This window comes from Mustelus asterias, chromosome 24 (genome assembly GCF_964213995.1).
Source record: "Mustelus asterias chromosome 24, sMusAst1.hap1.1, whole genome shotgun sequence".
Lineage (NCBI taxonomy): Eukaryota > Metazoa > Chordata > Chondrichthyes > Carcharhiniformes > Triakidae > Mustelus > Mustelus asterias.
In genome coordinates, this window is record NC_135824.1 from 31683975 (window position 1) to 31699485 (window position 15511).

The 15511-nt window shown below is 47.5% G+C and overlaps 1 protein-coding gene across 2 annotated transcripts in view; it reads left to right on the forward strand.

Moving 5' to 3' along the window:
* The window catches only part of LOC144511301 (transmembrane 6 superfamily member 1-like), a 59078-nt gene that overhangs the window by 41666 nt on the left and 1901 nt on the right, over positions 1-15511 (forward strand). The gene's annotated exons all lie outside the window — the stretch shown is intronic.

The following is a 15511-nucleotide window of genomic DNA, read 5'->3' on the forward strand; positions in this document are numbered from 1 at the left end:
GAAATCACCCCCTGCATATTTTTTACCGAGAGGCAGAAATCTGTGAAGGGGGTTTGGTTCCACTGGAGCCACCCTGGACGGTGAATTGTCTATTTGACTGCGGAAGGCTTCACGGTTCACAGGATACAATGAGAAGTGAAAGCACTCCCCAGTCTTGTGCAGAGATTCTGCGACCAACCAGTACCTTCAATTTACATCGCAATTGCATAGGAACAGGGCACAGGCTTGGAACATCCTTCTGGCAAATACTCGAAGCTGAAATATCTTTCCAAACCCAATGGGTGGAATTTTCCTGTCCCGTCTGCCATGGGAATTGCAATGGGTGACACACACATCATGCAAAGGTCCGTTGACCCCGGGCAGGATTTTCCAGCTATGGGGCGAGTGCGGCTGGAAAATCCCACCCAAGATTTTGGCAGCAGTTTACGGGGGTCTTCCGAGAAATGTGAGGCCATTTGTCACAACATTCCATTTGCGACCAATTTCCAGTTAGTTTCAGAAAGTGTGTGTGCATCCTGTGATCCGTACAGTTGTTTATTTTGCAGTAAAACTCCCGGACAAAATAGTTTCCACTTTGCCGATAAGTGCAGTTTTCCTTCCAATTTGAAAATGTGTTTCAAAACTTTGGATCCTAAAACGTATTTGTCATCCGGCTCCATTCATAATGTTGGATAGTTTGTTTTAAATGCTTCATATCCAACAACTCAGATAAATCAGTGCAGCTGAGTTGATGAACTTTCAGCTGACGAGCTTGCCAAGTTTGTGTGGAGTAATTTGGTAAGTTTTTCCTAATACAATCCGGGCAGTTAGTCATACTTCTGCCACAGTCATCAACTTACTCCTGTCATCCACATAGAAACATAGAAGATAGGAGCAGGAGGAGGCCATTCGGCCCTTCGAGTCTGCTCCGCCATTCATCACGATCATGGCTGATCGTCCAACTCAATGACCTATCCTGCTTTCTCCCCATAACCTTTGATCCCATTCGCCCCAAGTGCTATATCCAGCCGCCTCTTGAATACATTCAATGTTTTGGCATCGACTACTTCCTGTGGTAATGGATTCCACAGGCTCACCACTCCTTGGGTGAAGAAATCTCCTCCCTAAATGGTCTACCCCGAATCCTCAGGCTGTGATCCCTGGTTCTGTTCTCCCCCACCATCGGGAACATCCTCCCTGTATCTACCCTGTTTAGTCCTGTCAGAATTTTATAAGTCTTGATGAGATCCCCCCCTTGTTTGTCTGAACTCCAGCGAAAACAACCCTAACCTAGACAATCTCTCCTCATACATCAGTTCCGCCATCCCCGGAATCAGCCTGATAAACCTTTTTTTTAATAAAATTGTATTTATGGTAATGGCAAGTTCTTAGATATGCTAATTATTTTTGCTGCATTTAATGGCCACTGAAATAAATTTAAGGGAGCCTTTCTCAATTTGGTTTACATCGCCATGGTTTTTATAAACAAACTTCATCCAAACATATAAATTAAGGGTCAGGAAAAGAGGGATCGGCCAGTCAAACTTGCCTCACATCTGGTGGCCAGACAGCGTGATGACTGAACGCTATCATTGCTCCTCCACACTCCTCCTATCGCCAACATCCATGTCATCTCCTGGAAGAGACAACAAGAAGGAGAAAGAAAAGAAAATCCCCACAGCCAATGCCAGGGAAAAAAATACCCTGTCAAATTCCTTTCCTGCTCCCTTAGACACTTGAAACCAGTCCAGGTGATCACATGGAGCTTGCACATCAGAATTAACCTTGCGGGGCTAAGGGGATAGAGCAGGGAAATGGGATCTAACTGGATTGCTGTACTGAGGACTGCACAGCTATGGGCTAACTGACCATTTCATTTGTATTGCTGGTGTTGGTTGAGGGATTGTTGCGGGCTTTGATGTCAATCTTGCAATTGATCACAACCTTACTCTTCAAGCGACCAGACCAAGTCACGGAGTTCTCTCAAACAGCTATTTTAATCAAGTAAAGTCCCTGAAAAGTCACAGGCAGCGCCGGTAACTAGCCAGAGTCCAGAATTCAGGAATGCATAAGCAGTTATAGTTTCAAATTCGATGACAAGTACTTAGCATATACCAATCAAGGTATAGGAGTTATCTCTATCCACTCATAGTTACTGATTAAGGTTACATCACCCATAAGATACAAATATTAAAACCAATCACAATCACCCTGTGCTTGCTTAATTATAACACCCAATTAGTGTGAAGACTTAATCATGTTAGCTGACCTAATTCATCATTGCTACAAGTTATCATTGATGTCCCAGTTTGTGTCTGTGGATATCACTCCCAGTCTGATTTAATGAATTCTCTCAGACTAAAGGTCTTGGTGCTTATCTGTGAAGACTTTTATAAAGACCTTTTATTTCTCACAGCGGCTTATACAATTGTTAAATTTGTGTGGTTATTGGTCCTTTCAGGGATAAATGTAGGACACTCCTTGCTAATTTTGAAATAGTGCTGTTAAAGATAGGAAAGGTTAATTCTGATGTGCAAGCTCCATGTGATCACCTGGACTGGTTTCAAGTGTCTAAGGGAGCAGGAAAGGAATTTGACAGGGCATGTGGGAGTCTTTTAAGGAACTATTGATAAGGCTGCAGGATAAGCATGTGCCTGTAAAAAGGAAAGATAGGAAAGGTAGGATTCGAGAGCCGTGGATAACCAGGGAAATTGAAGATCTGATTAAAATGAAAAGGGAGGCGTACGTTAAGTCCAGGCAACAGAAAACAGATGGAGCTCTGGAGGAATACAGAGAGAGTAGGAAAGAACTCAAACGGGGAGTTAGAAGGGCAAAAAGAGGTCACGAGATGTTCTTTGCAGGCAGGATTAAGGAGAATCCTAAGGCATTCTATTCATACGTTAGGAACAAAAGAGTTGTCAGGGAGAAAATCGGACCTCTCAGGGACAAAGGAGGGGAATTATGCTTAGAACCCAAGGGAATAGGGGAGATCCTAAATGAATACTTTGCATCGGTATTCACGAAGGAGAGGGGCGTGTTAACCGGGAGTGTCTCGGCGGGAGGTGTTGACCCGTTAGAGAAAATCTCCATTACAAGAGAGGAAGTGTTAGGTTTTTTAGGGAACATTAAAGCTGACAAAGCCCCAGGGCCTGATGGCATCTATCCTCGACTGCTCAGGGAGACGAGAGATGAAATTGCTGGGCCTCTGACGGAAATCTTTGTCGCTTCTTTGGACACGGGTAAGGTCCCTGAGGATTGGAGGATAGCGAATGTGGTCCCGTTGTTTAAGAAGGGTAGCAGGGATAACCCAGGAAATTATAGGCCGGTGAGCTTGACGTCCGTGGTAGGGAAGTTGTTGGAGAGGATTCTTAGAGACAGGATGTATGTGCATTTAGAACGGAACAATCTCATTAGTGACAGACAGCATGGTTTTGTAAGAGGGAGGTCGTGCCTTACAAATTTGGTGGAGTTTTTTGAGGAAGTGACAAAAACGGTTGATGAAGGAAGGGCCGTGGATGTCGTCTATATGGATTTCAGTAAGGCATTTGACAAAGTCCCACATGGCAGGTTGGTTAAGAAGGTTAAGGCTCATGGGATACAAGGAGAAGTGGCTAGATGGGTGGAGAACTGGCTTGGCCGTAGGAGACAGAGGGTAGTGGTCGAAGTTCTTTTTCCGGCTGGAGGTCTGTGACCAGTGGTGTTCCGCAGGGGTCTGTACTGGGACCTCTGCTATTTGTGATATATATAAATGATTTGGAAGAAGGTGTAACTGGTGTAATCAGTAAGTTTGCGGATGACACGAAGATGGCTGGACTTGCGGATAGCGAAGAGCATTGTCGGGCAATACAGCAGGATATAGATAGGCTGGAAAATTGGGCGGAGAGGTGGCAGATGGAGTTTAATCCGGATAAATGCGAAGTGATGCATTTTGGAAGAAATAATGTAGGGAGGAGTTATACAATAAATGGCAGAGTCATCAGGAATATAGAAACACAGAGGGACCTAGGTGTGCAAGTCCACAAATCCTTGAAGGTGGCAACACAGGTGGAGAAGGTGGTGAAGAAGGCATATGGTATGCTTGCCTTTATAGGACGGGGTATAGAGTATAAAAGCTGGAGTCTGATGATGCAGCTGTATAGAACGCTGGTTAGGCCACATTTGGAGTACTGCGTCCAGTTCTGGTCGCCGCACTACCAGAAGGATGTGGAGGCGTTAGAGAGAGTGCAGAGAAGGTTTACCAGGATGTTGCCTGGTATGGAGGGTCTTGGCTATGAGGAGAGATTGGGTAAACTGGGGTTGTTCTCCCTGGAAAGATGGAGAATGAGGGGAGATCTAATAGAGGTGTACAAGATTATGAAGGGGATAGATAGGGTGAACGGTGGGAAGCTTTTTCCCAGATCAGAAGTGACGTTCACGAGGGGTCACGGGCTCAAGGTGAGAGGGGCGAAGTATAACTCAGATATTAGAGGGATGTTTTTTACACAGAGGGTGGTGGGGGCCTGGAATGCGCTGCCAAGTAGGGTGGTGGAGGCAGGCACGCTGACATCGTTTAAGACTTACCTGGATAGTCACATGAGCAGCCTGGGAATGGAGGGATACAAACGATTGGTCTAGTTGGACCAAGGAGCGGCACAGGCTTGGAGGGCCGAAGGGCCTGTTTCCTGTGCTGTACTGTTCTTTCTTCTTTGTTCTTTGTTCTTTGTACTGATGGGGAGCTCTTGTGGTGCAGTGACTATCAGCCCTGCCTCTGGGCCAGAAGCTCTGGGTTCAAGTCCCACTTTAGGACTTGATGGACATTGAAAATGTGCTGACAGCATGGCCAAACATGTTGACTATCAGCCTGTAAATCCTTCCAATATTCTCGATGGCGTGTGTTAAAGAGTGGGAGAGATTCTCAGTCTGCCACACTGCAGAAGGTTCTCAGTCAGACCACTCTGCCAAACATAAAGAATGGACCAATCCGATGGAAACCCATGGTCACAAACATTCTCTTAGGGAATGGTACCTGAACCTGAAGGAGGAGAATGAACCATTACTGATAAACACAGTGAGATTCTACAATAGCAGGCCCAGAGCCCACTTGTAGGCACATAGAGAGTCAGCAATTCCCCCGACAGCAGTCGCAGTGCATTCCAGAGGCTCAATATTCTCTGGAAAATTAAAACAACAAGTTCAACAAACACTCCATTCCTACTCTTGCATAGTGTATGCAACACTCAAGAAGCTCGACACCATCCAGGACAAAGCAGCCTGCTTGATTAGCACCTCATCCATCACCTTCAACATTGACTCCCTCCACCACTGACGCACAGTAGCAGCAGGGTGTCCTCTCTACAAGATGCACTGCAACATCTTGCCAAGGCTCCTTTGGCAGCTCTTTCCAAACCCACGACTTCTACCATCTAGAAGGACAAGGACGACAGATACCTGGGAACACCACCACCCTGTAAGTTCCCCTCCATGTCACGCACCATCCTGGAGATATATCAACTATCGATATGCTGTGAACACACTTTCAATGTCCATCAAGTCCTAAAGTGGGACTTGAACCCCGAGCTTCTGGCCCAGAGGCAGGGCTGATAGTCACAAGAGCTCCCCATCAGTAACAGCACTATTTCAAAATTAGCAAGGAGTCCTCTGAGTGTCCTACATTTATCCCTGAAAGGGCTAATAACCACACAAGTTTAAAAATTGTATAAGCTGCTAAGAGAAATAAAAGGTCTTTATAAAAGTCTTCACACATGAGCCTTTATATCCTTCAGTGTCGCTGGGTCAAACTCCCTCTCTAACAGCACTGTGGGTGTACCTGCACTACATGGAATGAAGCCATTCAAGAAGGCAGTTCATTACAACCTTCTCAAGCGCAATTAGGGATGGCAATAAATGCTGGCCTAGCCAATGAACCCTCGTCCACATTAAATGAATAAAAAGCAGCATTGAATCTGTTAATGACTAATTGGATTGTAGCGGCTGTCAAATATGTATCTTTTTGTTATATAAAGCTTCATTAGAGGCTGAAAACAGGTGGAAAATTGTGCCATTTGTAGTATTTGAGCTATGTTTAGTGTCAGGTTTCTGATGTTAATGGCTTGTTAATTGTCTTATCAAGGGCATTGATTGATTAAGTACATTGAGTACATATAAAGAGAGACCTACCTCCTCATAAGCCTGCTCCTGGGCTTGGCTAAATTGGCATTAACAGGTCCAGGTAGCGGGTGGTCGATGGGGTTGTCAAAGCGACTGTCTGCATCTCTATCGTGGCTACATTCACAGCTGGGTGGTCTTGGAGAGGGAGCATGCAGTATCCACCCGTACATTTCAGGCCGTCCGGGACCGGTGGGCTTGCCCCCTGCCCTCCGCACTGATGGTCAGGCCTCAGGAACTGAACTGTAGCCAAAACCTGAGGAATAGCCCTTCAAATGACTAACAAGGGGCTGCAGCCTTGTGCACTCGTTGTAAGTATGGAACATGGACTCCTCCAGGCCATTGAACAGACAACTGGCCTCGGAGTCCATGGACCATCTGAACCTACAGTTGCATGAGACTGCCACATGCAGGAACTTTCTTCGTACTTTTTTGTGTCTGATAAAAATAAAACAATTAACAAATTAACCAATTAAACAGGCTGAGTCACTTTATACTCTTTGGAGAAAAATCAGATTAACAAATGGGCAGTGTAACCCGAACAGGCGCCGGAGTGTGGCAGCTAGGGGATTTTCACAGTAACTTCATTGCAGTGTTAATGTCAGCCTACCTGTGACACTAATAAATAAACTGGGGCTGGGCTGCATCATCACCCCCAGGAGTAGGATTTTAGTTTGATTTTGTAAGTTTTCTTTTGAAATTTTGATTTTTGGTACAGTGTCCCATCAGGGGGCTGTCACTCCCCCCATTCATTTGTTATTTTATTGATTTCTGTTTCATTAAGAGCCTATAAAGAAAGACCTTCCAAGCTTCAGCCTCGTGCAATAAGAGGTTAAGATGGTGAATGGGTTCCCGGGCTGTTTGGGGTTTTCTGTGGTCTTGAGTCCACGTTCCATGTGCAGCCAGATTGTGGGAGATTGCACTCCCTTTTTAGATTGCTCCTTAAGCTTTTGTTGCACTTCAGCCCCACGCTCCTGATCTTCGCCCACCCCCCCTCCCCAGTGCGGAAGAGCGTGGGGGCAGGGAGGAGGACCTCCTTGTAAACCTGCTCCTGGGCTAGCCAAGGTGGCCTTCAGTAGGTCCAGGCAGTGGATGCTTGAGACAGTCGTCCAGCCCTACTGTCTGCCCCTCTTCCACGGCCAGATATCCATCGAGAAGGAGCATGCAGCGTTTGCTGTCACATTTGAGGCCTTGTGCTCCCACTGAGCCCTGCAGGAGCTTGGAGTGTACCATCAGCCCCCAAAACTACATTCTGATTTGATTCGATAAGTTTCCTTTCAGATTTTTGTCTTATATTGCGGTGTCCCTTTAAGGGGCCAACACTTTAATTTAATTTGTTGGTTTTAAAGTTTATTTATTAGTGTCACAGGTAGGCTGACATTAACACGGCAATGAAGTTACTGTGAAAATCCCCTAGCCGCCACACTCCGGCGCCTGTTCGGGTACACTGCCCATTTATTAATCTGATTTTTCTCCGAAGAGTATAAAGTGACTCAGCCTGTTTAATTGGTTAATTTGTTGATTGTTTTATTTTTATCAGACACAAAAGAGTATAAAGAAAGTTCCTGCATGTGGCAGTCCCGTGCAACTGTAGGTTCAGATGGTCCATGGACTCCGAGGCCAGTTGTCTGTTCAATGGCCTGGAGGAGTCCATGTTCTATACTTACAACGAGTGCACAAGGCTGCAGCACCTTCTTAGTCATTTGAAGGGCTATTCCTCAGGTTTTGGTTCCAGTTCAGTTCCTGAGGCCTGACCATCAGTGCGGAGGGCAGTGGGCAGGGAGGAGGACCTCAGTGTAAGCCTGCTCCTTGGCTTGGCCAAGCTGGCCATTAACACATAGGCAGTGGGCAGAAGAGGGGGTCTTCGGCCTGCCGATCTGCATGCATGCTCTATGCTCCTTTTCTGTCGCTATCTTTGTGACAGGGTATCTCTGGAAAGGGGAGAACATGGGATGGCGATTCTCCCAGAACGCTGCGCTGCATTTGTAGTGCAGCGGGTCAGGAGACTCGAGTGGAGGCCGTTTCGGGGGCTCACCACTGGGCGCCATGACCCCCAAGCGTCTCCGGCAACCGGATGAACATTTGAATCTGTTTTTAATCTCATTAGCTAGCCTCTCCCTCCAACCAGGTGTGGTTCACTCCCAGTGGGGTTTAATTTAGCTCCCCACATGCGGGGAGCTGGTGGTCTGATCCCGCTACAGTGAAAAGGAGGCCATCGATGCCCGCCAGAAGGTTGGGCGCTGGAGGGGTGGGCGACCCCTGGGCATTGGCACCCTGGCAGTGCTAGGCTAGGCCCCCTGGCACTGTCAAAGGGGCAAAGTGCCAATGCCCAGGGGGCACCTTGGCACTGCCCACCGGATATGGGGCAGTGCCAAGGGGAGGGTGCCTAATGGAGGGGGGGGGGCCTCTGTGGGGCAATCGGTGGGGGTGGGGGGGTCCTGCTGCCACTCTGCACTTGGGCTGAGTTACAGAGGGAGGGAGGCCAGCGATCGAGGCTGGCCATTGGAGTGGGGGAGGGGGCGTTTTGGGACTGTTGATGGAGGGAGTTCGGGTTCGGGGCGGGGGGGGCAGGATCAGGAGATCAGGGCTGCGGGAGGGGTGGAAAACGTCGAGGTGGGCTAAGGGTGCCGGGCTTCGAGGTTGGCCTGGGCATGTTTGGGGGGCCAGCAATCGTGTGTTTGGGGGGGGGGGGGGGGGGGGTGATCGCATGGCCAGTGATTGGGAGTCTGTCAGTGCGGGGCCACTGTGCATGTGCCGATCTAGGCGCGGACAGACTGCTGCATGCGCAATGGCCCGCTTAGCGCTAGGCTGCCAACCGCTCCAGCGGGAATGGGCCCAGACTCCAGCTATTGAACGGGATTCACGCTGAGGCACTCTGCAGTGCACAGAGTGTGGGAGATTCATTTTGAAACTCCCGCTGAAAGAAACAGCGTGAGTTACTCCAGTTTTTACCCAAATTCAACACTTAGAATTTATTTGGGAGAATCGCCCCCATGGTGTCCCATAGTGCAGTTGAGGTCGATATGGATTGTCCAAGGTTGCAGTCCCTTTTTAGTGATTTGAAGCGGGGGCTGCTGCTCAGCCTTTGATTGCATTTCATAGAATCCCTACAGCGCAGGAGGAGGCCATTCAGCCCATCGAGTCTGCATCGAATATGAGAGTATCTTACCTAGGCCATTTGCCCCGCCCTATCCCCGTGACCCCACACATTTATCATGGCCAATCCACCTAACCCACACATCTTTGGACTGTGGGAGGAAACCGGAGCACCCGGAGGAAACCCACGCAGACAAGGGGAGAATGTGCAAACTCCACACAGCCACCCAAGCCGGGAATTGAATCCGGGTCCCTGGCGCTGTGAGGTAGCAATGTTAACCACTGGGCCACCGTGCTGCCTTTAACTGGGCAGGTTACTGAAGGCATGAGAGAAATGTGTGAGTTTCACTAAAGTGAGGAGGGCAGGATTAAATCAAATCAAATAGCGTTTTAATTATATGCAAGTAGACAATTGAACATATCCTGAGCTTCCTGCCACTGACACAAGAGCTTCTCATTTTGTTATCTCCCCACTGTGTCACTTACAGTTTTACAAAGGTTGGGAGTCTGCTCAAGCCTCCCTCTCAATGCTCGGAGCCCACCTGCCATCTTGCCCACTCCAGCCCAGGCATTTCCAAGCTGACATACTGCTCATGTGAAACACTACTCTTCCTAATTCAGAATCTGGAGGTCCAGTCAGTAAATGGGGATAGAAATGCCAGGAGTGAGCTCTGCAATATGATCAAAAAGGACAATTCACATCTCCATACATTGCCTATCGATCTGGTCGCCTTTGTTAACTGTGCACTGGGGGTGGACACCAAGTGAGAAGTAAGGATGCAATGTTTATTTACTGAGTGTCCAGGTTATAAAATACTGGGAAGTGTTTGAAAGGTTCTCTAACCAGGACTTGAAAGTGAATAGTGCGTGAAATATTGCACCACTTCAAAAGGTTATTGATCTGTTGGAAGGTGTTCATTGAGAAGTGAGGGGGACGCTTTTGTGACACAGAACTGTGGCAAGAAGATTGAGGGCACGCATCGCAGGTCTTTGAAACATTGAGATTGCGTCAAAAATGTAGGTTACAATTGATCCCGGGGTTGACATTTGAGGAGAGATTAAACAGTTTGGGCTGATACTCACTAAAGTTTAAAAGTCTTTTTAAAGTTTATTTATTGTCACCAGTGGACTTACATTAACACTGCAATGTAGTTTCTGTGAAAGTCCCCTAGTCGCTACACTCTGGCGCCTGTTTGGGTACACTGGGGGAGAATTTAGCACGGCCAATGCACCTAACCAGCAGGTCTTTTGGATTGGGGGAGGAAACCAGAGCATCCGGAGGAAACCCACGCAGACACGGGGAGAACGTGCAGGCGAGACTCTGCACAGACAGTGACCCAAACCGTGAACTGAACCTGGGTCTCTGGTGCTGTGAGGCAGCAGTGCTGACCACTGTGCCCCATGCCGCCCAGTTTAGAAGGATGAGGGGATCTGATTGAGCTCTATGAAATTCTAAAAGGGGTTGATAAAATAAACAGAGACCAAATGTTTCCTCTTATGGGGCAATCTAGAACAAGAGATCACAGGGTATAGGTTGAGAGGCGGTAGATTTAAAACTGAGATGAGGAGGAACTACTTCTCGCAGAGGGGTGGTGAATTTGTGGAACTCGCTGCCCCATAACGCGGCGGGGTCTGAATCAATGAATGGTTGCAAGAAGGAGACACATATATTTCTAATAGAAAAAGAGATGAGGGGATATGGGGAAGTGGATTTGAGACCAGGGAGAGATCAGCCATGGTCTGATTGAATGGCAGAGCAGGCTCAAAGGGCTGAATTTGCCTACTTCTGCTCCTAATTCCTATGTTCCTCTGTTACATGGTCGCCTAGGAATAGGAGTGGGTCATTCAGCCCCTCAAGCCCAGTCCACCAATCAATTTGATCTTGTTGTATTCTCGGAGTTGGGGCAAATAATTTGTGCTATCGCATCTGATTGCAGATTTCCCAGGGTGGAATATCATGTAGGTGGTGTGCTTGTATGGTTTCTTTCTTACTCTGCAGGTTTCCAAACAGATGTGATTCACGTATTATAGTCAGTGCTATTTCAGAAGGCTATGACACCAGGCAGCTGGTGCCAGGTTCTGCTATCATATGGCAATACCGGTTATTCAAAACACTTCTGCAAAATAGCAGTGACAGATCTAACTGCTAGGTTCAGTCTTGTCATTTTTCTGGGCCTATTATTTTGCGCTAACTGATGCTCTAACTACAGGGGGAAGAATATCGAGCTGCATGTTGGACATGTAATAAGCATGCTGTTAATAAACTGCAGCCTTTATAAGGAACTGGTTGACATTGCATTGTTTAACTGCTGCAACAAACAAAATAATACACGGTTTTAAATGTGGCTCCAAACTCCCAGAGCTCTATATATAGTGAGGCTAATTATGGTCAGCACTTGGCGGTTGTCCAATATCAGTTAAAGCTCTGAAATCTTTGTTTCACTTCCCATTGATAGTTTAAGAAAAGGGATGGGGGTGAATTTCCCACCTCACCACGCTTGGCGCGGATCGCACTGATCCCCGAAAATAGCACGCGGGCCTAAGAATCTGTTCCGTGCCCGGAACGAAACGGTTTGCAATTGTCCTGGTCCCTTTCTACCGGTGCACAATGGATCACAAAGGGCACCAGGCCGATTAGCATATTTAAAGTAGAATTTAAATATGCAAAAGCCCGTTCGACGCTGGATTCTCCCAGTTCCCGGAATCTACTGACTGCACAAGAATGGCAAGAATCATTACTGGCCTCCTTTAGCCAGGGAGGGGGGGGGTTCAGAGTCCATTGAAGCCCCTGGATGGTCGGGGACATGCTCAGGTAGTGCCCACCTAACACCTTGTGGCAGTGCCCATTTTGGGGCCTGAGTGCGGGCTAAGGCGGGTGGGGGGAGGGGGGCGCAGTGGTGGGGTTGTAACACCGGGGGGCTATGATGGGGTGGGGTGAAAGGGGTCTATGATGGAGGGTCCTCAGTGGGGGTTATGACAGGGGAGCAATGACAAGGGGCTGTGACAGGTGAGTTGTAACAGGAGGCTATGCAGGCGGGGTCATGCGGGGGTGCGGGGGGGGGGTTATGTAGTGGGGGATGGTCGTGCAGGTTTGGATAATGATGGGAGGCATGTCGGGGGGGGCGAGCATGTGGACCCAGTGCTCCGATGCCAGTGACCTGTTACAGGAAGGGGGTGGGGGAACACGTCGCTGATGATGGGGGGGGCAGTCCCAATGTCCATGGGGGGAGGGAGCGGATTTCCCAGTGCACTGTGAGATCAGGACACCCTCTGCAGCTGGGCTCACTGGACTGTTCAGACAATACCTGTCTGCAACCCATCACTGTCCCAAACAGTGGCTGAGCATGTGATGATTGCAGTCTGGAGCAGGCCTGATGGACCGGCGTGGATCATTCCAGAATTCTCACCGTTATGACAGTTTTTTTGGGGGAAAAATTCCACCATTGTCTTTAACAAAAATATTCATTCTCAGGGTGTGAGGCAAGACTGGCATTTTTGACCCGTCTCTAGAGGCACTCAGAAGATGCTCGTGCTTCTCAAACACTAGGAATGGTTAATACAACTGTGTAGTCTGCTAGAAAGAAGTACATTTATATCGCCACTTTACATGGCCTTAGAGCATCCCAATACGCTTTCTCTCTCTCTCAAACTTTCTGCACCCTGATGGTGCATATGTCAGACTTTTGTCTGTTGTCAGAGCAAATTATTCCTGGAACAGGGCGCTAGTCTGTTGCCAGGGGCTTATAATTGAGGGGCACCACTCCACTCAGGCATAGCCACACACACAGAGTAGCCAATCCACTTATCTTTGGAGTGTGGGAGGAAACCAGAACACTGGGAGGAAACCTACGCAGACACGGGGAGAACGTGCAGACTCCAGACAGGCAGTAACCTGAGAGTGGAATTGAACCTGGGTCCCTGGCGCTGTGAGGCAGCAGTGCTAACCATTGTGCCACGGTGCCGCTAAAGCATTTTATAGTCAACTAAATACTGTGTGTGTGCGCGCGCGTGCGTGCGTAGTCTGCATGTTCTCCCCGTGTCTGCGTGGGCTTCCTCCAAGTGCTCCAGTTTCCTCCCACAGTCCAAAAGACGTAGTGGGGTTAGGTGCATTGGCCATGCTAAATTCTTCCTCAGTGTACCCGAACAGGCGCTGAAATGTGTCAACTCGGGGATTTCACAGTTACTTCATTGCAGTGTTAATGTAAGCCTGCTTGTGACACTAAAGGACAGAGAAAATTACAGCCCAGGAACAGGCCCTTTGGCCCTCCAAGCCTGCACCGACCATGCTGCCCGACTGAACTAAAACCCCCCACCCTTCCAGAGACCATATTTCTCTGTTCCCCAATACTATTCATGTATTTGTCAAGACGCCCCTTAAAAGTCACTATTGTATCTGCCTCCACTACCCCACCCGGCAGCGAGTTTATTACATAGAAAAAATAAGAACAACTTCAAGAACTCAAGAGCAGCTTCTTCCCTGCTGCTGTCAGACTTTTGAATGGATCTACTTGGCATTAAGTTGATCTTTCTCTCCACCCTAGCTATGACTGTGACACTACATTCTGCACCCTCTTGTTTCATCTCTATGAACGGTATGCTTTGTCTGTAGAACGCGCAAGAAACAATACTTTTCACTGTATGCTAATACATGGTAATACATAATAAATCAAATCAAGAATAAATTGCTTAAGTTCTAACATATCTCCAGTCATCAGTCAGCACTGGACACAAATGTACAGTTGCATGTTGAGGTGGAATGCATCGAAACTTGTTGGTTATCGTTTGACTCCAGTGGAAGACAAATCACTTATTACTTGTCAAAGTACTATTCCTAAGAGCTTGTGATCACTGGTGTAAATAGGAATGGAATGTGGATTGGACATTCAACTTTGAAGCTCCAATTATAGTTGGTGAAGAAAGGGTTGTGGGGGCAGGCATGAAGTGAGGATTGTCATGTGACAGCAGAATGCTGGAACATGAAAACGAACTGAGGAAAGAATAGATGGGGACGAGGCCAGAGTTTAAAAGCCCCACTGAGAGCCACAGAATGAGCAGAGCCTTGGTGCACTTTAAATTTAAGCTATTATTTGATCTCATCCTTGACCTCTGTTGATGATACTGAGAAAAGTTATGGCCATACCCAATTCCAGCTACAATGATGCTATTTTAAATGTCAGCTGCCTACACTAAGAATAGCCACAGAATGGTGTAGACCTTATTCTTTGGAGTGTGATGTTCCTATGGGGGCCAGATTATTTACGCACTCCTCTCCACGTCTTTGGTGCCAATCGAACAATATTAACCCAAAGATGGTTTAAGGAAAATGAAATATTTCTGAGTATCCATCACTTAGCATAAGACGGCCAGCTTTGTTCAGGGCAGTTGTTGTTTTGGCAGGGGCATTAAGTTTAAAAATTGGCAAGTCGTGTTGCAGCTTTATAAAACCTTAGTTAGGCTGCACTTGGAATATAGTGTTCAATTCTGGTCGCCACACTAGCAGAAGGATGTGGAGGCTTTGGAGAGGCTACAGAAAAGATTTTCCAGGATGTTGCCTGGTATGGAGGGCATTAGCTATGAGGAGAGGTTGGAGAAACTTGGTTTGTTCTCACTGGAACGATGGAGGTTGAGGGGCGATCTGATAGAAGTCTACAAGATTATGAGGGGCATGGAAAGAGTGGATAGTCAGAAGGTTTTTCCCAGAGTGGAAGAGTCAATTACTAGGGGGCATAGATTTAAGGTGTGAGGGGCAAGGTTTAAAGGAGATGTACGAGGCAAGTTTTTTACGCAGAGGGTGGTGGGTGCATGGAACTCGCTGCCGGGGAGGTAGTGGAAGCAAATATGATAGTGACTTTTAAGAGGCGTCTTGACAAATACATGAATAGGAGGGGAATAGAGGGATGTGGTCCCAGGAAGGGTAATGGGTTTTAGTTCAGTCGGGCAGCATGGTCAGTGCAGGCTTGGAGGGCAGAAGGGCCTGTTTCTGTGCTATAATTTTCTTTGTTCTTTGTTTAAGACAGAAGCTTCTTTTTTTTCCCCCGATATTCATTCATGGGATGTGGGTGTCGCTGGCTGGGACACCATTTGTTGCCCATCCCTAATTGCCCCTTGAACTGAGTGGTTTGCTATGCTAGTTCAGAGGGCAGTTAAGAGTCAACCACAGTGCTGTGGCTCTAGAGTCACACAAAGGCCAGACCACATAAGGATGGCAGATTTCCTTCCCTAAAGGGCATTAATGAACCACAATTGTTTCACAGCAATCAGCAATGATTTCTTCTAATTGCAGATTTTTATT